We start from the raw sequence: 24,499 nt of genomic DNA, 5'->3' as shown, positions 1-24,499 counted from the left end.
ATTTTCTGAGAGAGTACATGAAACCTGAGATCCTGATACTTGGAGCCCAACATGAAAGGACTGAGTTCCTCCAAGAAAGTCAACTAGCCTGACAATGGAAAAGGTAAGACCTATAAGCATCAGATATATGTATGAGACCACATCAAGCAGGATTCATTCAGAGGATTTGGGAAATAAACATTTATTAAATTCTTACTATGTGCCAAGGGCTTCACAAATTTTATGACATTTGATCCTAACCACCACACGAGATAGGTGCTATTATTATTCCCATTTTATAGTTGAGGAAACAGGCAAACAGAAATTAAAATGCCTTGCCAAAACTGTTGAGCGTTTGAGGCCAGATTTGAACTTAGGAAAAGGAAGAATTCTGGTGCTCTATCCACTGTACCTCAAAATAATAACATTGAGTATTTATGTAACACCTTAAGGTTTATAAAGCACTTTACAAATATCTCGTTTGATTGTTATGACTTTAGGAGGTAGTGCTATTATCTGTACTTTAAAAAAGAGGAAACTGAGTCAGAAAAAGGTTAAGTAGCTTGTAAGTGTCAGTCTGGATTTGAACTCAGTTCTTCCTGACTACAGGTGTAGTATTCTATCCATTTATCCATCTAGCAAATGAATGGCTCTCATATAAAGGGAGAGTTAAAAAAAAGTACAAAGATTGAGAGTAAGAAGAACTGGGTTTGAACCCAGACTCAGTCACTAACTCGCTTCATGCCTTTAACAAATTATTTAACTTACTTGGGGCTTTTTCCTCCTCTGGAAAATGAGGTGATCGGAGGTCCCTCCCAACCCCATTCCCAACTTTAACATTCTGAATCTATAAAAAGAAGAAATCCCTTTTCCCTTTCAGACAGCAACAGCAAAAATGAATAGTTGCCCATGTGGGGAACCTTCTGTTTATGGGTGCCCTAAGCTATTCAGTTTCACTTCAAAAAGCCAACAACCACCCCCAAACTCTCCCCCCTAGGAGCCCCAGTAAGAGCCGACCTCTGTCTTGCTCTCACTTGTCACAGCCTATGAAGGGAATGCCCTGGTCATAAGCATCTCTGGGACGGGTAGGAGCCTCCAGCGGTGTCCAGCATTGGGTGGGAGCTCCTTCCTGAGCCAGGGAGTGAGTGCACCTATAATTTATGTTGTTTCTCTCCATTTCATTTGGTTTTAACTCAGCTGTAGATGGGTTTCACCCACAACCATGTTTTTTTTTTAATTTAATTGTGTGGTGCTGTGTTGTTGTTCTTCTCCCCTGGCAAATGCATCAAAATTGTCACACTGTAAACAAAGAGCCCTCCCCCCACCATTCCTCTGCATCTCCCTTCACCCACCCCAGCTCCTCACTCACAACTGGAACATCTGGGAAGGGAATAAAACCCTGCAAAGGGAATAGCAGGAGTAGAATGTTGGGAGAGAAGAAAAGAAGGGTGACATTCTCTACTGAAAGTGAGGGGTTCAGAGACAGCTTGAAATCCCAAGAGTCCATGTCACTGAGTCCCCCATCACCACTGCCTCTGGACTCTTTGGGATGAAATCTGACAAGGGAGGTAAAGCATTCTCTTATTGGTGTTTTACTGATGGCCTCATCACCATCTTAGCAAAAAGCATCCCTGATATCTCAGGGCTTAGAGACCCAGATCACCCCATCTCTTTGCCCATATTCCCTAGAGAATTCTCCTTCTGAAAGGGTATCCAGAACCCCATAGTCCAAACAAGCAATAGCGAACAGATTTTGATCTTATAAATTAGGGGTTTTTTAAATAATAATTCTCTCCTTCTTGAAATATTCTGGGAGGGGAGGGAAGAGAAGAGGGGACAGAGTCAATAAATAACCTCATCACAGCCTCCCAGCTTTCCACAGTTTCCATATTTGTGATCACTCTCAAATCACTCTCAATTACCCTTACTGTGAGCACCAAATGGTTCACTCCCTACTCTCACTCAATACTCACCACTAATACTAACACTAACATTAGCCCAAGCACTAATATTAACACTACTGCTAATGCTAACACTAAAACGAATACTAACATTAACACTAATTAAATTAATCATATTGTTTTGATTAATTAAGCCAAATACTAATGCTAACACTAACATTTGTGTTAATACTAATATCGATAGTTGCCAATTTTGCTTCTGCTGCTACTAACACTACTGCAGCTATTACTACCCACCACCACTTATCATATAATAGATTTTATAAAGCTCTCATTCTGAAATGCGCACACCTAACCCTAAATATGGTACATATATTGTCTTTCTCATTCAATTGTCACAATCCTGTAAGGTTAAAACAATAATTATCCCCATTCTGCAGATAGGCAAAATGAGGCTCAGAGAACTTATCAGATGCCCAGGGTCATACAGTTAGTTCAAACCAGGTCTGGCTGACTCTAGTCCAACACTCTATACTTTATATCATAGAATCTTCCTCCCTTTTAGGGACAGCTAGATGGTACAGCAAGTAAGTCTGGATTCACCTACACCTGAGTTCAAATCAAACCTCAGGCATTTATTAGCTGTGTGATTTTAAGCAAGTTCCTTAGCCTCTGACAGCCCCTGTTTTTTTTATTTGTAAAGTAAAATGACAATAATAAAACCTACCTTCCAGGGTTAGTGTGAGGATCACAAGACAATATTTATAAAACAGTTAAGCCTATACCTGGCACATAGTAAGCATCTAATAAATGCTTCCTTCCTTCCACCCCCTCACTCACCTCCCATTGCACTCAACAAGAAATCCCTGAATTTTTTCCCACTACATAAATATGCTTCTCCCTGCAGCTGATGCTCAAGGGGGAAACCAAAGCGGAGAACCTCTCCAGCTGCCATACCCAGCTGTGATGCCTTTTTCCCTTAGTCCCACAGCATCCCAAGCTCCTAATACCTGGGATAGCTCTCCCCCATTTTAAGGGTGGGAAGCCAAAATCAGAGATAAAATCTCTAAATGGATTGAAGGATGAAAATAAAATCACATAGCAAGTTATATAAAACCCCAGAATTCTGGTCTTCCACATTCAGACTGTCAAATACAACCTGAGGTTATCAAGGAAGAATCATATAAGAAGTTTAAACTTAGTCTTAACCTTAATTCAATTCAACAAATATTTAAATTTTCTTTGTTTTTAATTTTATGATATGGTTAGCATTTTTAAATTTCCTTATTAATGTACTTGAAAATCACCACATTGAAGACAAGAGTTAAGAGCAAAAACCAATACAGTTCATTCCCTCACAAATTATCCCAATAGTTTTAAACAATAGTTATTATTTGAGCAAGAAGTGAACAACTTAGAAGCCTCTGAATGACAGGAAGCAAGGAGCATAGGATTTGTAACATCAGACTTCTGCTTCTGGGATGGGTGACGGAAGAAGGACTAGTAGATCATAGCACCATTTGTCAAGTGAGGCTGATGACTTTGCACAGCCCTCCCTCATTTGGATCTGATTTACTTGCAAGTAATACCATCACCTTCCTGATGCTATGGTCTTCTTCAAGATCAAAGGACAAGCAACAATGACATGTATGTCTAAGACCAGTTGCAAAGGTTTCCCATCCAATTGCATGTGATAGTCTGAACATTACACATTTTCATCTACTTGGTTTTCCCCTGTGGATAATTAAGATGAACTTTAAATTTAGAATTCTTTTGGGGGGCTCTACAATATTCTGAGATCTGATGCAGTTGGTTTAATGTCATCTGCAAATGGGAGCGGCCACATCACAAGTCTACCATTATACAATGTCTCTATATTCATGTTCAGACTCTCTAAGAGACATTAAAAAAAATCCCTGCATGTCTTTAGGGAACCCCTCTTCATTGGCACTTGGTGTTAGATATTCTCCAAACACCTTTGGCAAGTATATGTCTCCATGTTTTATGTCTCAGTTGACAGCAATAATCAGAGCATCTTTGAACTAAACTACTTCTGCTAGTGGATCATTCAAGGAAGGCTATATGATCCAGTGGAAAGGGTCCTGGCTCTGGAGTCAGAGGACCTCGAGTTAAATCTTACCTCTGAATTTTATTACTTGTGTGACGTAAGGCATATCATTTAACCTTTTTCAGTTTTCTCATCTGTGAACTAAGAGGGATAGACTAAGTGGCCTCTAAGTTCCCTTTCCATTCTAAATCTGTGATATTTATATATTTATGGGAAACACCTTGTTGTAAAAGAAACTTTCAGGCTATATTTTGCTCTATCATATATTTTAAAATAGTCAACAAGCAATAAACATGTTGTTTTTTAGATTCCCTACATTTTTTAGTCAATTGATAACCATAATGACATGATGTTATGGAATATTATTTGCAAAAGTCTACCTATGCAAAGTAATGCAGACAAGATTAGGAGAAGCAAAAATCTGGGAAAACAGTTTTACATTTAAGGATTCTAATAAAGGCCTCATTTCTAAAATATATCAAGAATTGACTCAAATTTATAAAAATTCATGCCATTCTCCAACTGATAAATGGTCAAAGGATATGAACAGATAATTTTCAGATGAGGAAATTGAAGCCATTTCTAGTCATATGAAAAAGTGCTCCAATCACTCTTGATCAGAGAAATGCAAATTAAGACAACTCTAAGATACCAACTCATACTTCTCAGATTGGCTAAAATGACAGGAAAAGAAAATTACAAATGTTGGAAGGAATGTGAGAAAACTGGGACACCGATTCCACCAACAATTGTGAATGGATCCAGCTATTCTGAAGAACAGTTTGGAACTATGCTCAAAAAATTATCAAACTGATTATACCCCATGTCCCAGCAGTGTTTTGACTAGGCTTATATTCCACAAAGAGATCTTAAAGGAGGAAAAGGGACCCACATGTGCAAAAATGTTTATGGCAGCCCTTTTTGTAATGGCAAGAAACTAGAAACTGAGTGGATGCCCATCAGTTGGAGAATGGCTGGATAAGTTATGGTATATGAATGTTATGGAATATTATTGTTCTGTAAAAAAACGAGCACCAGAATTATTTCAGAGATATTTGGAGAGACTTACATGAACTGATACAAAGTGAAATGAGCAGAACCAGGAGATCATTGTACACAGCAACACCAAGATTATACAATGATCAAGTTTGATGGATGTGGCTTTTTTCAACAATGTAATGATTGAGATCAGTTCCAATGATCTTGTGATGATGAGAGCCATCTAGCCCCAGAGAGAGCTGTGAGAACTGAGGGTTGATCACAACACTCACTCTTTTTGTTGTGGTTTGCTTGAATTTTATTTTCTTTCTCACTTTTTTCCTCTTTGATCTGATTTTTCTTGTGCAGCAAGATAATTGTATAAATATGTATGTCTATATTGGATTTAACATATTTTACCATAACATATATTGGATTATTTGCCACCTAAGGGAGGGAATGCAGAGAAGGGGAGGAAATTGTAATTCAAGGTTTTTCAAGGGTCAGTATTGAAAAATCATCCTTGCATATATGTTTTGAACATTTAAAACTTCAATAAAAAAATAAAAGCCTGTTTGTTCCCTTCTCAAGTTTTCTTTAAGGATCTAGATTTAGAATTTCTATAAGAAAGAACTTTCAATAATTGGAAATAACCCAAAGTGGTATGGGGCCACCACAGGAGGTAGTGGGTTCCCTCTTGCTTGATGTAACTCAAGGCTGATTGACCACTTGTCAGGTATGGTATAGAGGGTTGGACTTGATCACCTCTGAGATTCCTTTCCAATTTTGAAATGCTGTGTTTCTGTTATTTTTTTATCCTTCTTTATTTGAAGAGGACTGGTTTCATTACAGGATGATGTGTTGACTTGTTTTTGCACTGGATTTAAGTGAAGCAGAGTTGCACCAAGTCATCAGCCTCACTTTATCTTCCAGAATTGTTGAAGTACCCAGCAGCAGGACAAAAGTCAAGAGACTGACAATGGCCCGAGTTGCAGTGAATGAACTTGGCACTTTTGATATCCAGCCAAACTCTAAGCACTTCTTAACACCTGCTTCAGCCACCTTCATGGCCATGGGAACAAACTGTTCTCATCTACCCATTCTACCAGGGGATGTCTTCACACAGATGAGTAGACATCCCCTTAATTCACAAAGGTTTGAGACCTATTGATTACTCTCAAGCTGTATTAGCCCATCTGTCAAGAAGATTTACCAGGCTGTGGCTGACACTACAGCTTCTGGGAACTACATGTGAGTATTGGATCAGAGGTGTACACTAAAAGTGGATGAGCAGCCCTGCAAAGGGCTCAGCAAACTAGCTCATCAGAGGTCCTAATCCTCTCTGAATTATTGTTTCTGTGATGTGTGTGTAGATTATGTCTGTAAGGATTTTATAGACATGAGAGACTACGCATGTGGGTCAATAGCTATTGATATGAATATTGATAGATATTGATCTATCATCTTCTTTTCCCATAGTAATACCAACTGTGATTTCTCCAGTCAAGTATCTTTCCTTCTTTCAAATATCTTGATGCTCAATTCCTCAATGCTCCCTAAATTGCATCACTCTCAAATGGATCGCCACCATATATACTTGTTCTACTTTAAATCATTATGGTCATCATCATAGCTCACAAGAGGATGGCAATTTCATACCAACCAGCCTCTATAGTAAATAGCACACACACAATAAATAGCTTATGTTTTCTCTCATCTTAGATATTAAAAGATGAGTCTTTGAGAGGTCAAATAATTTTTCCAGTGTCATATGGGTAATGCATATCTCAGGTTGTATTTGAACTCACATCTCCTATGGCCCCAAGTTGAAGGCTTTAGAAGGAACCTTAAAAAATCACCTACTTCAGTAATGTCCATTGGTTGGGGAGCAGCAAAATAAATTGTCATACATAAGTGTAATGAAATATTACTGTGCTGTAAGGAACAATGAATATGATTAATACAGACAAGTATGGGAAGATTTTATGAGCTGATGCAAAATGAAGTAAGCAGAATTTGGACTACAAAATGGAAATAGAATAAGAAAACTATCCAAACTGATCATTACAATATATTTGGGATCAACTTGGGACCCAAAGAAGAGATATTAGAAAACATGTTTCTGTTTCTGTTGCTTCCTTACCGAGGCAGAGGACTATGGGTATGGAACACTGTAAGTTCCTTAAGAGCAAAAACTGGATTTTTTTTTTCCTTTTTGCCTTTCTTTTATTGTTAATGCATGGTAGGAGTTTAATAAAGTCTTTTAACTTGGTTTATTATTTGCATATGTCAGACTTTTAGATAACATTGGTTAGGCTTACTGTTTTTGCTTTTCTTTTTTACTGTTGAAAAGGGATTGCTCTATAAGGAGAAAAGGAGATAGAATGATACACTGGAAAAGTGAGTGATTGTAAAAGTAAAATATTCCAATAAATTCTTTTCTTTAATTCATCTAGCCCATTTTATAATGAACATACATTGATTAGGCACCTATTATGTGCTAAGCACTATTCTGGGAATACAAATAAAAGTAAAAAGTCTTTGCTTTCGATCTCTAATGAGAGAGACAACACACAAATAGAAAATATCTAAACACTGGGCTTCGTCTAAGAAGGAAGGCACTAGCTTAAAGGGGATCTAGCAACTAGCAGAAATAGTCCAAGCATGAGGTGATAAAGACCTGCACCAAGAAGGTAACAGTGTCAGAGCAGTGAAGAGAATGTATCCCAGACATGTCTTCAAAGTAGAATCAACAGGGTTTGGAAACAGATTGGATATAATAAATCAGAGAAAATGAGGAGCCAAGGATAACTCTTGAGCATAAGCTGAATGCCTGAAATAATGGTTGGGGTTTTAAGAGTAATAAGCAATAGATAGCAAATGTTCAAATGTTTCATGACATCTCTGATTCCTTCCACAAGTCTTCATTTCCTCTTCCTAAAAGCCATGATTTGGATGACCTCTTAATGTTAAGTATATTATAGTAAATTCTTCTCTAAGCATTCCCAGGCAACCAGCTTCAAGTCCCTCCACCATTTTTGTTGCCCTCTTCATGGAATATTCAAGCTTGTCAATACCATTCATGAAAATGTGCCGACTAAACATGGACATGACATCCCAAATATGGCCTGATTAGGTATAATAGAATCATAAAACTTCTGAATGCTATGAATCTATTAAAGTAGCAATGATCAACCATGACTCTGAAGAATCAATCAGGAAGCATCCTTCTCCCCTCTTGAAAGAAAAGAAATGGACCAAAGATACAAGGAAATAAGTACATTTTTAGCCTTGATCAATGTGTAGATCTGTTTGACAATGCTTACTTGTTATAAGACAGTATTTAATTTAGGGAGGGAGAAATAGTAGGGGAGGGGGTTATAGCAATACCAAAAGAAAGAAGAAGAAAAGAAAGATGAAGCTCAGTTCTTAACCTTAGGGATTATTAATGAAAAAGGAAGAATCTGAGAAGGGAGAGCTAAGGAGAATCTGGTAGATGAATGAGGAAAGGGTCAAAACACAACTTCACTTCTTTCTTCCCTCTATTATCCAGATTTTAAATGAGTGGCGGTAGCTTCTGCTTGGCAGTTTGGGATTTTTGGTGAACAAATTGTTTGAGATGGGAAAGGACAAGAGATGAGGTGTTTATTTAATTAAAGACTATTTGTCAAGGAGGCTCTAAAAAGTTTTCATTCTTCCAGTGGGAGTAACATTGGCCAAATGTTTCCTAACCTAGGTCCATGGTGTATTTTTATCACTCCAAATATCTTGGAGTGATAAGAAGGTTGCCAAAAGCCAAACTTCTTAAAAACCTTTTTGAAATTTTGAAAGAAAAGAAAATAAGAGGAGAAAGAGAAAAGGGAGGGGAAGGGAATGGAGGAGAGGAAGGGAGAGGAGGAGAGGAAAAGAAATGACAGACAGGGGAGAAGGTAGGGGAGGGGAAGAGAGAGGATGGAAAAGAGGGAAGGGGAAGGGAACAAAGGAAAAGGAAATGGAAGGAGAGGAGAGGAGAGGGAAGGGAAAGGAAGGAGTGATGAAAAGAGAGGGGAGGGGAAAGAAGGAGAGTGGAGAAAGAGAAGAGAAAGGGAGGGAAAGGAAATGGAGAAGAAGAGAGGAGAAGGGAGAAGGGAGAGGAGGAGAAGAGAGGATGGGAAGGAGAAAGGAAGGGATGGGAAGGACTGAAGAGAGGAGAGGAAAAGGAGGGGAGGAGATAGAATGGGCAGGGAGAAGTAAGAAGAGGGGAGAGGAAGGGATGGAAAGGGGAGTAGAGGCAAGGGAAGGGGAGAAAAGGGGAAAGAAGAGAGGAGGGAAGAAAGAGAAAGAGAGAAGGGAAGGAAACAGTCTTTTTTGCTCAAAAGATTTGTAAACAGTTCAGTGACAGTTCAATTCTGATTGCTTCTCACTTACAACAAATAATAACATCCAGTTCTTTATAATGATTACTAGGTGGCCAGGGTACACATTTGGTAGGCAAGAATATTTCTTACAAGAAATTTACTATGGCCAGATCAACTGAACTTCGTTACAAAAAGCCATCTGCCGAGACATGAAAATGACTTTGTTCCATGAAGCACTGTTTTCCCATGCTATTTGCTCAAATGGGATTTTACCTGTCTAAGGCTCTGGAAGGGAGAAACTTAGGAAATTAGAAGTGATCTATTTTCACATCTGTGGCTTTGCACTGGGAGCCCTCATGGGGATTTCTGAAGGGAAATCAGGACCAGAATTTCATGATTTTATTTTTCCACATGGAGTCACAGGAAGAGAGACCCAGCTCTTCCCTAGATAAAGGCAGGAAAACACTGTCACTATCCCTACTCCCACTTCTCCTCCAAGCATACAATCAGCCCATGGTGGGGAGCAGGACAGAAAATGATTCTTCTTTCATCTTGTAAAAAGCCAGAGTCCCAAGCTTGAAGGAAGCGAAGAGGAGGGAATGGGTATCTTGTTGTCTCCAGGCAGAGCCTGAATAAATTTCCTTGATCAGAAAAAATCAGCCAAATTAATTTAGCTTTAAATAGTGACACAAAGAAAGTTTCCATAAAATTTTCTCCAAGGAGAGTAAAGCAAAAGTTAATGATAATGCAATATCAAAGGAAAATATTATTGAAAAAGAGCTAATCATTTACAGGATGAGGGAAATGGTGGGGGGGGAGGGGAGAGACAAATAATAGAAAAAAGTGGAAATCAACCAATCCAGTCATTCTTGAATATAGACAGCAAGGTGGGTCAATGGGTAAGATTCTGTACCTGGAGTTAAGAAGATCTGAGTTCAAATTCAGCCTCAGACACTTAGTAAACTATATGACTTCTTTCTGTCTTCATTTCCTCATCTGTAAAACATGAATAATAATAGCCCCAACCTCACAGATTGTTCTGAGGATCAAGTGAAATAATATTTGTAAAGGGCCTGCCATACACTGGGTGCTTAATAAATGCTTATTTCTTTTGCTCCTTTTAGCCACTTGCCTCACTACAAAGCACTATCCAGGGGTCAGGGAAGCATAGATTTAGATCTGGACTTACCAAGTCACAGGATCATAGATCTAGAGTTGATAAAGGACTTTGAAGTAGCATCATTTCCCTTATTTTACAAAGAAAAATAGTGCGCTGGAGCAATTAAATACTTTGTCCATGGGTCATGTGGCTAGTGTCTAGAGGGAAATTTGAACTCTAATTTTCCTATACACAGAGAACCACATATCCAGCTCCATCAGTTTGTAGATAAAGGAACATTCTCACCTGTCTGAGCATAAATAAATAAAGTATAAAGTAAAATATATAAAATAGTAAAACATATAAAATAAATATTTAAAAAGTCAAGATTCAAATTCAGGTCTCTGCTGATTCCCAGTCTGAAGCCCTCTTTCCACTACACCTCCTTTTAAGGAATATGATTTATTTGATTCTATAAACATCTGTCAAAATAATTAGTTTGCTTTTTGATAGAGGTTTACAAAGCTTTTCCCTTCCAACAGCTCTATAAATATTATTATTCCCATTTTATAGATGAAGAAACTGAGCTAAGGCTAAAAGAGATTATGAGACTTGCATATATGGTCATACAGGAATTGCCAGAGCTAAGATATAAACCAAGATGTCGCTTACTTTTCAAGGTCAGTGCTTTTTCCCACTGCATCATCTGAGAGTATGGCAAAGTTACTGAGTAAGACAGGGTCCCTACTCTCATGGAGCTTATGGTCTATAATACGTAATATGTGTGTGTGTGTTTGTATAAAACTTTAATAGCCAGGGTCACACCTCTAGAGCTAGAAGAAATCTCAAAGAACTTCTACTCCTACTCTTTGTCCTTACAAATGGATAAACTGAGGAACAGGGACATGAAGCAATTTGCCTTAACTCATAGAGGTAGCAAGAAGTGAAATTTGAACCCAGGCCCTTTAGAAAAAATGCATTTTACCAATATAGACCTTGTGAACTCAATTGGTTAAATGATCCAGATAATAATAAGAGCCCAAACTATTGCCCACTGTTACCCAGATATAATATGACTCATAGCTATCATCATTCCAAATATTTATCATCTCTAAGCTATATTAGAATTAAGAATTCTCCAAAGACACTTTGTGAATCACAAGGGATTTGTCAGGGTCCCACCAATAGCATCTGAATCTGGATTTGAACTCAGTTCTTCCTGATTCCTGCACTCTATCCACTGTATCATCTAGCTCTGTGTGTGTGTGTGTGTGTGTGTGTGTGTGTGTGTGTGCGTGTACATTTGATCCTCACAACAATCCTATGAAATACAATTACTATGAATACCTCATTATTACAGATAAGGAAACTGAGATAAGTACTTTCCCAAAGTCATAGATAAGAAGCATCTGAGATAAGATTTGAACCCACTTCACCCTTACTCCAAATACAGTTTTTGATTGATCATGAAATAAAAATGTCAAACCAAATCTGGAAAAGGGGAGTAACTTCCCAACCGGGAGATTATGGAGTAGGTAGCAGTTGAGAGAGATAGTGGATGGCAGGTCAGATTTCAGTGGTCTGAGGGCAGTGGGTAAGGGCATTTCAAACATGGGGAACCAGTGTGAGTGGAAACAGAAAGGAAGAAGACACGTAGTCCAGTTTAACCAGAATATAGACTACAAAGGGGAGGGAGGGTGGAAATGAACATTTATTAAACACTTGCTGTGTGCCAGGAATTGAGCTAAGTGCTTGATAAATACTTCATTTGATCCTCACCACAACCCTGAAAAGAAAATACTATTATTATCCCCCATTTTACAGCTGGGGAAACTAAGGCAGATAAAGCATCACATAGCTAGTTAGTGTCTGATACTGGACTTGAACTCAGGCCCAGTGCTCTATCCACTGTTCTATCTATTGCTCTATAAAGAAAAAGAAGAAATACAAAGTAATAATAATAATAATAATAATATTTATAGAGTACTCACTGTGATACATATGTATATATGTTAATATATACATAAATATATGTATATGTATAAATATACATATAAGTATGTATATTTAAATAAATATGTATAAATATAAATATATGTGTGTAAGTATATATGTATATATATGTGTGTGAATATGTATATATATATATATATATATATATATATATATATGAAGAGAGGCACTGTACTAAGCATTTTATATTATTTCATTTCATCCTCACAACAACCCTCAGAGGTAAGTCCCATTATTATCCACATTTTTTTTATTATCCACATTTTAAAGTTGAAACTGAAGCAAACAGGTTGAGTGACTTTCCCAGGATCATACAATTAAATCTGGAAAGATAAGAGAACATAAGATTATGACAAGCCTTGAATGTCACACTAATATAAATTGCAATTTTGTATAATGGACCACAGAGAACAAATGGATGGTTTTGAGCAGAGGACTCACGTGATGATGTTTATAGGATGAAGCTGTACCTGACAATATCATAGAGGACTGATTGGAGGGACAGGAACTGGGGGCTAGAAGGCTTCTAATCGAGCTGGTATTGAAGAATCATAGAAAAGCTACAGAAATGGGAATAAAGACACCTGTGTTAGGATCCAGTCTGGATCCCCTGTGGAAAACCCAGTTTCTACCAGGTTTTGTCCTTGGGTGGCCAAGGTGGTTGGGGTATTAGTAAGAATGGACAATCAGGAAAAAGAGGACTAGGGGAAGGGGAGGGAGTGTTCAAATTCCACTTTGAGGGCGTTCTACTTGGGCAACCTTGGCCAAATCATTTATCTGGATCTCAGTTTCCTACTCTGCAAAAAAGGAAAGGTGTGGACTAGATGGTCTCTGAGGTTTCTTCCTGATACAGAGCTATGACTCTGATCCTATGAGAAGAGAGAGGGAAGAAATCCCTCATCAGAGAAGAAGGTCTCTTGCTTCCTTGCGCTTACTCTCTCCCAATGACTCAAAGCAATAAACCTAAGCTGTTTCCATGAAATACGTGAGGAGCCATTAAAATCATGAAGAATATAGAATGTTCATCATTGGAAAGACTTTAGAAATGATCTGGTCCAATCTCTTCAGATTGCACAGGAAGAAATGGCTATGGGAGGTTACTTATTCAAGATCATTCAGCAGCAGAGCCAGGATGATTTGTAACCAGGAATCCTGAGTCGCAAGCTGGTATCATTTCCATTCTGTCTCCATCTCAGTATGAGACTTGTTACCAGCTTTATTATTTGGAACTCTTAGAAAAGAGAGAAGGATTTGAACTCAGCTCTCTAGCCTCTCCCTCCCTCAAATACATGGGTTGCTCCTTTTCATTCAGTTCTAAATTCTGGGAATTGTCCTCCACACTTCAAGACCTGTCCTTTATTCTCCTGACATCTCTCTTCACTGCCCATGGCAAAGGTCATCACATACCTTCTCAAACCTCAGTTTCCCCATCTTGTCACCTGGAGGAAAATCCTCCCAGTTCCTCTGCTCAGAGCTCAAGGATACCCTTGGAGATACTCATTAATCCTAAAATTAATTAATCTAGCCCTGGAGCCCTGTTTGTGCTAATTACCTCCTACTGTGATTTAGTTACTTTCTGAAAAGTAAAATAAAACAAGAAAAAACCCTCTACTTCAGCCATATTTGTCTGCTTGTCGTTCCCCTCCTCCCCTTAATTTTGCCCAGTGCCCTAGCCTACAAATCCCTGGTAAGCCTGGGCACAAGACATCCATCCCATGGCACAGTGACCTGGGATGCCCTTTCTGCTTATCTACCTCCCTCCTGAGGGCACCCCATCTCACCCCAACACATACACAGAGATCTCACCTCTTCATTTCTTCCCAATGCTTACTCTGTCACTCATCTTATAAATTGTTGTCATTTCACTCATGTCCAACTCCCCATGACCCCATCTGGGGTTTTCTTGGATACTGGAGTGCTCTGCCATTTCCTTCTCCAACTCATTTGACAGATGAGGAAACTGAGGCAGACAGGGTTAAGTGACTTGCTCAATAAGATTCTGAGCCCACATTCAAACTCAGGTTCTTCTGATTCAAAACAAATACTCAAATCTCCCACTGCACAACCTAGATGCCTCATATGTATGTATATGCGTGTGTGTGTGTGTGTGTGTGTATGTGTGTATACACTTGTACCCTTTATCTTATAATTATTCCACCTGGACTGTAATGGGAACCCATCAAAGGTTTTTTGTTGTTGCTGTTATTGTTTGGATTTTGGTTTTGTGTTTTAAGAATATTCAATTTGTGTTTTGAAAATAAAAAATCTTTATTAAAAAAATATTCAATTCATATATCAGAGGAAGAGAGATTGGAAAAGGAGACATTGGAAGCAGGAACACTAATTGAAGGTAGTTATTACAAAGTCCATGGTATTAAGTTAGGAGAACTTTGGCAAAATACAATTACAAAAGCTTCTGAGTGGAAAGATGAGATCTGAGCCATATCTAGTTCAGATAAGAAGCCAAAATGAATTGTACTCTTCATCCCCCCGTATTCTCTGGGAATTTAATGTTTCACTTCCCCTCAGATCCTTAGTATTTAACCCCTGATCAAAACATTTTAAATATTCACAGTTGAACCTTTTAGGATGTAGGGAGGAATCATCACCCACATTTAAATGCTCTCACCTCAGGTTTTGGTTCTGCTGCCTCATCCCCTACACAGATCTCAAGCCATATAAAGCATGTTTTCATTCTTAGTCTTTCTTCTTTCCCTCCCTCCTTCTCCTACCTCCCTAAGCAGCAGAAGCACATAGCGTCCATGAAACATGTTTGCCTGGTCAGGCCTGAAACAGGATCTTGAATCCCTGGATGATTCCACCTGCTTGCTGTTTCCTTGCCAGAGTCAATAATCACTGAAATGAAAAACAGGCTTTCCAGTTTGGAGTTCTAGAGTTCCTGGGTCAGGTTCTAGCTGCCCAGAAGGAAGTGTTTTTCTCAATGGAATGCTTCTCTCAGGAGACGTGCACCTTCACCAGGAAAAGCCATTCTTCTGGTGAAGCCCTAAAGAAAGGCAGGGTCTAATTAGGAAATCTGATTCTTATGAGCTACTTGGGCAGTGTAGATGAAAAATGAAAGGAACCATATCCTACAAAGTGATCTTTATCACCTCCAAGGAGTCTTTGGAGCTTAGTCATTTTTAATTTTGAAGGAAACCACCAGCCTTTCTCTCTTTGGTAGCCATATTGTTCATTGAACTCCTCTTCTAAAATGAGTCCCATTTACCCACATTTTATGAGAATCCTATAAATATAACACTAAGAGTTTAAGAGTTATTCCTAGGTAGGGAGGATGGCCAGAGAGAGAAAAAGCTTGAGTCTTCCTGTTTTATATCAGAGTCCTTCAGATCGAAACCAGACCCAGTTGAGTCCAAAGTTCCATTTCTTTTGGGGAACCCATGGGCCACAGAGTACAGCATATGATTCAATTCGGCTACAGATCATTAAAAATATATCTTTCAGGGAACTGTGATTCTGATAGAGAGAATTACTCCCTGTATTCTTTCCACAAGCTCAGTTCACCTCAGTGACATCATCTGGGGAGTTGATGTGGCCAAAGTTTCCATTCACCTGTAGTCAAGCTGGTGCTGACCTTCTCTATAGGTCCACTAGGCTGGACCTCAGCTACCAGGAAAATACACAGCCTATCACCAGATCCAAACACAGTGCTTTTTCAGCTTGGCAAGGTCTACCCTCTGCTAGCAAAGCCTTAGAGGCTCCCCCGTCACCCATGTGGCATCAGTGTAGACTATACAATTAAAAAAAGACCAAGTCTAATACAGAAGCAGATAATGGGATGTTTGTTTATTTAACAACTCCCCCTCCACTGGTTCTCTTCCTCCCCTGTGGATTATCTCCTCTCCCCCTGGGCTCCCCCACCTAATTACAGGGTGGGCAGCTGTTGCCTTTTTCTCTCTCACTATCTGATGGCACAAACCAGCAATTTGCCAGTCAAAGAAGGAAAAAACCCCAAGGGACAGACAGGAAATGAATGACAGACAATCTTGGGGGTATTAATTCGGAAGGGGTGGTAGTGGGGGAGTGGTGGCAGCTAATGAGTAATTTCCCTGCTTATTGGGTAAGGGGGAGAGGGAGGGGAAAGAGAGTTTTTTCCTGGCTCACCCTTCAATTTCTTGACCGTGGGGGCCTCAGAGTGCCTCTTAACAGAGGTGGGCAGCAGGCTCTCAATGGGTTGTTTGCTTTCCTCTGAGTGTTGCCATTAATAAAACATTACATTAAATCAGGGCTCAGAGGGGATAATTAGAACCATCCATCACATTTTCAGACAGAGTAAGATTTGATTCAGAAGCAGCCTGGCCTGTGTTCCTCCACTGAGGGCCGAATGGGACCCCAGATAGTATGGGAAGGAAGAGAAGGGAGAGGAGACACCACCTTGCCTTTGGCTGAGGTCCCTGACCCACCTGCCCACAGGGATACATGGGAGTGAGACATAATGGAAGGAAACCAGCAGTTTGGGGGGATAAGAATTAGCTTAGGGGAACAGCCCAGCCTTGCCCCCTTCTCTCCCAGGACTCCCAGGGACTCCTGTGTGTGACAATTTCATTGAAGAATCTCGGCTTATTAAAGTGAATACTCTAACACCAGTGAGGAGGCGTATCATTAAAAAGAATGCTAGACTAGGGGTTAAAAGACCTGGCTGACATGCTTCAGCCAGGTGTGATAGGGACCAAATAGTGTAGTGGAAATAGTCTTGGATTAGGGTCAGAGAAGCTGGGTTCAAATTCTGATTCTGCAGTTTATTATCCATGGGAATTTGAGCAGCAATTCCCTTCTGTGGAATTTTGTTTCCTCATCCATAAAATGCAAGAGTTGGACCAGGGGAGATCTACGGTGCCTTGCAATTCTAAATCCATGCTCTCTAGGGCCATGACTATAATCCATTATTACAGACTTGGAGCTCAAAATCATATGATCACTCTCCTCACTTTTTTTATATAGAAGCAGAAACTGAGATCCAGGGAGAAGCGACCTCCTCCAAAGCACACAGCTGATTAGTTTCAGAGCTAGACTCAGAAAAAGAAAAAGAAAAAGAAAAAGGGACTGAATTAGGAATCCTAATTCAGTCCCTTTTTCTTTTTCTTTTTTACTCAGATTATACTGTAATTGAATTGATGTTGACATCTTGAGGCATGAACTGCCCAGACTAGGCACAGGGAGGATCCAGGAAGGAAATATCCTAGGATAAAAGATCTAGAGTTGGAAGATGACCAAGTGGACCTAATAACTGACTTACTGGGGAATATAGATAGAAAGACTCAATGCGAGGATTTGAATCTAGGTTCTCTGATTCCAAAGCTAACATTAGGTCCACTGAATTATACCATATGTGTATATATGTGAATATATCTATATCTATATATATGCATATATATGTTTGTCTATACACAAACATACTATATGTGTGTATACTAGAACCTGAGTATTTCAAATCACATTCCCCAAACCAAAAACTCTATAATCAGAGAATCACCGAACGCCAAGGCTAGAAAGGACTTTCAGTTTTATCTGTGTCAACTCATTTTGTAAAGCAATTAACTAAGATCCAAAGGAAGGAAATGAGTTGCCCAACCAGAATTCCTCCATATGAGGAAAGAAAGCCTTCTCTCTACAACAAGGCTCTATCTCTAAGGAGCAATCCAAAGCAGAAGATCAGAAGTATGTGTGATAAAATAACAATGTCCGGGAAAGGAGAGAGTTCTGGATGGTCATCAAGGATACCTAAGATGCTTAAGATCTGTCTGTCACTAATCTACTGCATGACCTTGGACAAGGCACAGAGAATCAAAGGACTTTTTGCATAGGGACTTCAAAAATATTCTAATCCAACCTATAAATAACACTATGAACTATAATATACTCAACAGATGTCCATCCAGCCTCTGATAAGGAGAGCCCATGACTTCCTGAAGAAGCCCATTACACTTGGGGACAACTTGAATTATTTAGGAACATCCAATGTTAAATCTAAATTTGTCCACTCAACAACTTCATCTGCCTTCAAGGATCAAATAGAACAAAATGGAAGTCCTTTGGGTCTCAAAGGTAGCTATCATAGATGTCCCCCGAGTCTTCTCCAGGATAAACATCCCCGGTTCCCCCAACTTCAGATGGCAAGAACTCAAGGTACTTTGCCACCCAGTTGGATTCCTTTGGATGCTTTCCATTTTATTATATCCTTTTTATGTTGTGGTGCATAGAACTAAACAGAATGTCCCATATGTGAGTGAGTAGAGAAGAATATGGAAGGATTCTCACTTCCTGGTTGCTAGAAAGCTATGTCTCTCTTAATGTTAAGCTTAAGATCACATTAGCTTTTTTGGCTGCCATATCACACTTCTGCCAAATTGAGCTTGGATCCCCAGATCTTTTTCTGAGTCACTGTTGTCTAACCATGCCTTATCCAGATTATATTTGTGAATCTGATTTTTTTTTTGGCTGAGGCAATTGGGATTAAGGGACTTGCCCAGGGTCACACAGCTAGGAAGAGTTAAATGTCCAAGATCACATTTGAACTCAGATCTTCTTGATTTCAAGATTGTTGCTCTATCATCTGCGCCACCTAACTGTCCCAAGCTAATTTTTTTTTTAACATGAGTGGAAGACTTTTCATTTATCCCTATTAAATTCTATCTTATTAGATTCAGTCCAACACTCTAGACTGTCAAAAATCTTTTGGGATCCTACCTGTCATCCAGAATATTAGCTATCTTTCTCCATTTCATGTCATCTGCATGCCATCGATGCCTTTATCCAAGTCATTGAAAAAAAAAATATTAAAAGCACCAGGCTGAGCACAGATCCCTCGGGCAATTCAGTGGACAGCTCCTGCCAAGCTCAAACAGAATCATTAACAACTGTCCTTTGAGTCTCACCATAAATGTATCATCTTTTAGTCCATATCTCTCCATCTTATCCACAAAAAAATAATAACATGAGATGTCAAATTCCTTACTACAATCTAGGCAAACTATATCTATGGGATTTCCCAGTTTAGTAGCCCTGTCAGAAAAAAAAAGAAAAGAAAAAGAAATATTTAGCCTCCTCTTCTGGCTGAAGTCATATTGGCTCTTTGTAATCATTGCTTCTTTTTCTAGTTGTTCCCTAACATCTAGTTAATGATCCCTTCTGGATTTTCCCCAGAAATTGAAGTCAAGCTAACTATTCCATAGTTTACAGAAACCATTATTTTTCCTTTAAAAATTAGGACATTTGCCCTTCTCTAGTCCCACTGTATATACCCTATCCTCCAAATTCTTTCTAATATCACTGACGGGGACTCGACAATCACATTCACCATTCTCTCAGTGCTCAAGAAAGTAGTACATCTAAGCCAAGTAATTGGAATTCATCAGCTAGCATTCTCTTACTAATGCCCCATTTATTGTGGTTATTCATTCCTTGTTAGTCATTCTTCTTCAGCCATTCTTAACAGAGAAAATCGGTATAACATTAAGATTTGGGCAATTGTACCTTCTCTCTGCTATCAGTTATCATCATCCCACCTACCCTAAGCTGTGGTAGTCATGGTAAGCAATGGTACCCCAGCAATATTTTTCTGAGATTCCTCTTTCCTATAGCATAACATAAAATAAAAGCTCCTTTTTGTCCTCCTTAGTTTTCTTCAGTTGCCTCAGCTCATTTTGAACTTTAGCACTCCTGATGTTGTTTTTACGAGACCATGCAAAGCTCTTATATTCATCTTTTGTTACCTGACTTTATTCCCATCCCGCACATGTAGCTTTTTAAAAATTCTAAGTTGGTTTGTGAGTTCCTTGCACATTCATATAAGTTCCTTCAAACAATTCCCATTTTTCCTCCTTATCAAAATTATTCCTTCTCTTCTCTGGGACTCAGTGACCTCTTTTGTAAAAAGTGGATTTTGTCCCTTCCAGCTTTTACATTCTATGATTCTATAACTCAATGTGAAGTCTTTGGTGTTTTAAAATAATGTTTTGCTCACAGTTAAGTGCTCAATAAACATTTGTCTATCTATAACAATGGAGCTGGGGGATGCAGAAGGAACAAAACATGAGGACAAAATGTAGCTTGCTCTTATTAAATCAATTTTCTTGAAATCTTGTTCAGTCATTTTAGTCATGTCTGACTCTTTATGAACCCATTTGGAGTTTTTCTTGACAAAGATATTGGAGTGGTTTGTCATTTTCTTCTCTAACTCACTTTATGGATGAGGAAACTGAGGCAAACCGGATTAAGTGACTTGGCCAGGATCACCCAACTATTAAGTATCTGAGGCCAATTGTTTCTGACTCCAGTGCTCTATTGATTGCACCAGGTACTTAATCCCCTCATGTATGTAACAGTGAAGCAAAATAATTCCCTTATTATGTATGAGACAGGAAAAAAGGTTTCATAATTTGCCCAGAGGCATACAGCTAGTGGATGAATCCAGTCTTTTCCCAACTATACCATACCGTCTTTCCAGACCCTAGCAAAAGTATTGGAGCGGTTTGACATTTCCTTCTCCATGTCTCTATTAATTAGTTAAAAGACATTTCTCAAGCCTTGAACTGATCATTAGAGTCAAACTGAGACCTGGGAAAGACCAGAGCTTAAAAAGACCAAGGTCTTCCACTGCGTCTGGGGCCATCTCTAGTCATCCCAATCGATATCTGGCCATTAGGCCCAGATGGAGAAGAAAATAAAAATAATGATTTTGCACAGTCCTCCCTCACTTCAATCCAATTCACTTGTAAACTGTGACATCACCTCCCCAATATCATGGTCCTCTTCAGTACCAAAGGGCAAACAACATCAACACTGTCTCCTCATAAAAATTTTGAGCCTGAATAGGTCTGAGAAGCTTTAAACAGGAAACAAGAATCTGGCCACATCACAGATAATTTTCTTTAACCAATGAACCAAAGGTTTCTCCTCCCTCTCTGTCCTCAGTACTTAATCCTTAGTCCAGGAGGATGGGGTATATAAAATGGAGAAGATGAAAAAAATCTTTAATCACCCTTAAAATGCTCCTAAAGTCAGCTTAGGGACCTTTCACCATAATTCAATGGGCTCTTCTCAATCTTATCTTATCTCGATTATTATCCAATCTTATCTCATTTCTTATCTAACAATTGATACGCTGGAACAGCCTTGGATTTCTTCAAGTGGAGTTATCACCTGCATGAATCCCTGTTAGAACTGAGAGAGAGAGGAGGAGACCTCAATCAAAGGAGAAAGCAGAGATACTTGGTCCAGACAACTTAGAGCTAAAAGAAACCTTAGAGACCATTTAGTACAATCTTCTCAGTGGTATCTTCTAACAATCTCTAAAATCTGATACACACAGTCTCACCCTAATTCTATCTAGTCTTTCCTTGCTCCCTGAAAATTCTGGTCTTTAACAGACCTTGCTGAGGGTAGGGTTATGTTCTGCTTTCTCCAAAGCATTATTGAGCAGGGTTGGGCAAGTGGGGACATGAGTGAACAAATGAATGAACCCCCCCCCCAAAAAAAAATACCTTAATATGTGTCGGTTATTATGCCAAAGCTGTATTAGTTGTTCTCGAAGAGACCAATGACATCACAAAGGTAAGACCCTGACTTGAGCATGAGTTGGGGCAGAATTGCATAAAGTCATCAGCCTCATTTTCTCCTCCAGATGAATTGGGATCCAGAGTCAAGACAAATTTATTGGAAGTATTTAATGACTAAACTTGACATGAACCATCCTCGACATGGCTCTCTTCAACAATGACACGATTCAACCAGCTCCAATTGTTCAGTGATGAAGAGAGCCATCTACACCCAGAGAGAGAACCATGGGAACTGAGTGTGGACCACAATATAGCATTTTCCCTCTCTCTGTTGTTGTTTGCTTGCATTTTGTTTTCTTTCTCAGTTTTTTTCCTTCCTTCTTGATCTGATTTTTTTTTGTGCAACAAGATAACTGTATAAATATGTATACATATATTGGATTTATCATCTATTTTAACATATTTAACATGTATTGGATTGTCTGCCATCTAGGGGAGGAGGTGAGGGAAAGGAGGGGATAATTTGGAACAGAAGGCTTTGCAAAGATCAATGTTGAAAAATTTTCCATGCATATGTTTTATAAATAAAAAGCTTTAATAATTTTTTAAAAGTAGAAGAAAAAAAAAAGAAATGAACCATCCCCAAATGGTGTCCTTGTCTCAAGCCTTTCCTCATTCCATTCTACTTTTCACATTGCTGCGAAAGGAAGTTCCTAAAGCAAAGACCTGACCATGTCCTTCCCCTACTCAATGAGCTCCACTGGCTCTATTTTGGCTCTAGATAAACTACAAGCTCCATCACTAGGAACTTAAAGTCCTTCATAGTAAGGATCCAGTTGATCTTTCAACCTTATTATGCATCACACATGCTACAATCCAGTTAAAATGGTGCATGCTACAACCCAGCCATGTTGACCATCTTGTTTTTCCTTACACATAACTCCTCTTCATTCCTTTCCCCCATCTCTATTCCTTTGTCTTCTATGCTTAGAATGCTCTCCCTCCTTACCTCTGCCTCTTGAAATTTCTAACCTTCTTCAAAACTCGTGTCACTTGGGTTTTTCCTGACTTCCCCCTGCAATTGCTACTGCCTTTTTCCCCAAATTGTTGCTCAGTCATGTTCTGCTGTCCATGACCCCTTTAGGGTTTTTAGGCAATGATCCTGGAGTGGTTTGCCATTTCTTTCTCCAACTTATTTGACAAATGAGGAAACAGACAAACAGGTCTAAGTGACTTGCTTAGGGTCATACAGCTAGTAATTTTCAAACCTCAAATATGAATCTTCCTAACACTAGGTTTGGTGCTCTGTCTACCACCTACCTTCCCTAATTATCTAGTATTTATTCTATGTGTATGTAAGGTGGTAAACATATTCTGATGCTATGATCCTGGCCAAGTCACTTAAGCTTTCAATGCTCCAAACAAGTTGTAGAGGAATTGTCAACCTGCATTGTCAACTCCCCTTGGGGTTTCTTATACCAGTGACACCCCAGGCCTGATTTCAATCCCAACTCAAATTTATATTTGTGTGTGTATGTAGATAGATAGATAGATAGATATTTAGATAGATGTGTGTATGTGTGTATAAAACTGTAGCTTTCCTAAGAGAATATAAGCTTCTTGATGTCAGGGATTGTTGACTTTTTGTATGACCAAAGCCAGACTTGCTCTCTGATACATGGTAGGTACTAAAGTGCAATAGCCAGCATGTATAGTCCATAACACTGTAAGTTTTGCAGAATACTTTACATATATTATCTCATTTGAGCCTCAAAATAACCCTGTAAAATAGGTGCTATTATTATCCTCAATTTATAGGTGAGCAAACTGAGACTAATGTAGTTAAAAAGAAGGGAAGAAGCATTTGTATAGAACCTATTGTGTGCTAGGCACTGTGCTAAGTGGTTTTACAAATATTATCTCATTTGATCTTACAAAACAGCTCTGCAGGATAGAAGCAATTATCCCATTTTACAATTGAGGAAACTGAAGCAAACAAAGATTACTTAAGGGACTTGGACAAAGTCTACAGGAAGTGTGAGAGGCAGAATTCGAATTCTGATCTTTCCTGACTCCAGGTCCAATGCCCTACCTCCAGCACTATCTATAAGAACCGATATGTATAAGAATCCTGGGACCAGTTCATCTCTAAGTTCTCATTTCATTTAGAATCTTTGCTCACTCCTCTCTCAGTTTTCGAGAGGAAGAAATGGAAGATATGATTCTCTGCATTTTTCAAAAGAGGGAAACTGAGAGTATTCTTTCCTATCTGTGCATCCCCAGTCTAAAGCAGTAACCCAGGGCCTGCCATGTTATAAGAGCTCAATAAATCTTGCCAAATTGAATAGAACTGAACTATTCTAAGGATCCATTCCAAATATAAGTCTTCTTGATCTTATGCCCTCTATGTAGCTCAGTTTCTTTATCTGAAAACTTAATGAATTGAATTGGATAGTCTGTAAGGCTTTCATCCTTTCCTTTCTTCCCACACTCATCTTCATCTCTAATTCAAGGAATGTTTGGACTGAATCCCCTTAAAACCCTTCCTTCTTTTCATTGTTATCGGCCTCAAACCCACATCCTACCACTAGTCAGGACCACAAGCCCCT

The sequence above is a fragment of the Sarcophilus harrisii genome, chromosome 4 (genome assembly GCF_902635505.1).
Source record: "Sarcophilus harrisii chromosome 4, mSarHar1.11, whole genome shotgun sequence".
Taxonomy (NCBI): domain Eukaryota; kingdom Metazoa; phylum Chordata; class Mammalia; order Dasyuromorphia; family Dasyuridae; genus Sarcophilus; species Sarcophilus harrisii.
This window is presented reverse-complemented; position numbering follows the sequence as displayed.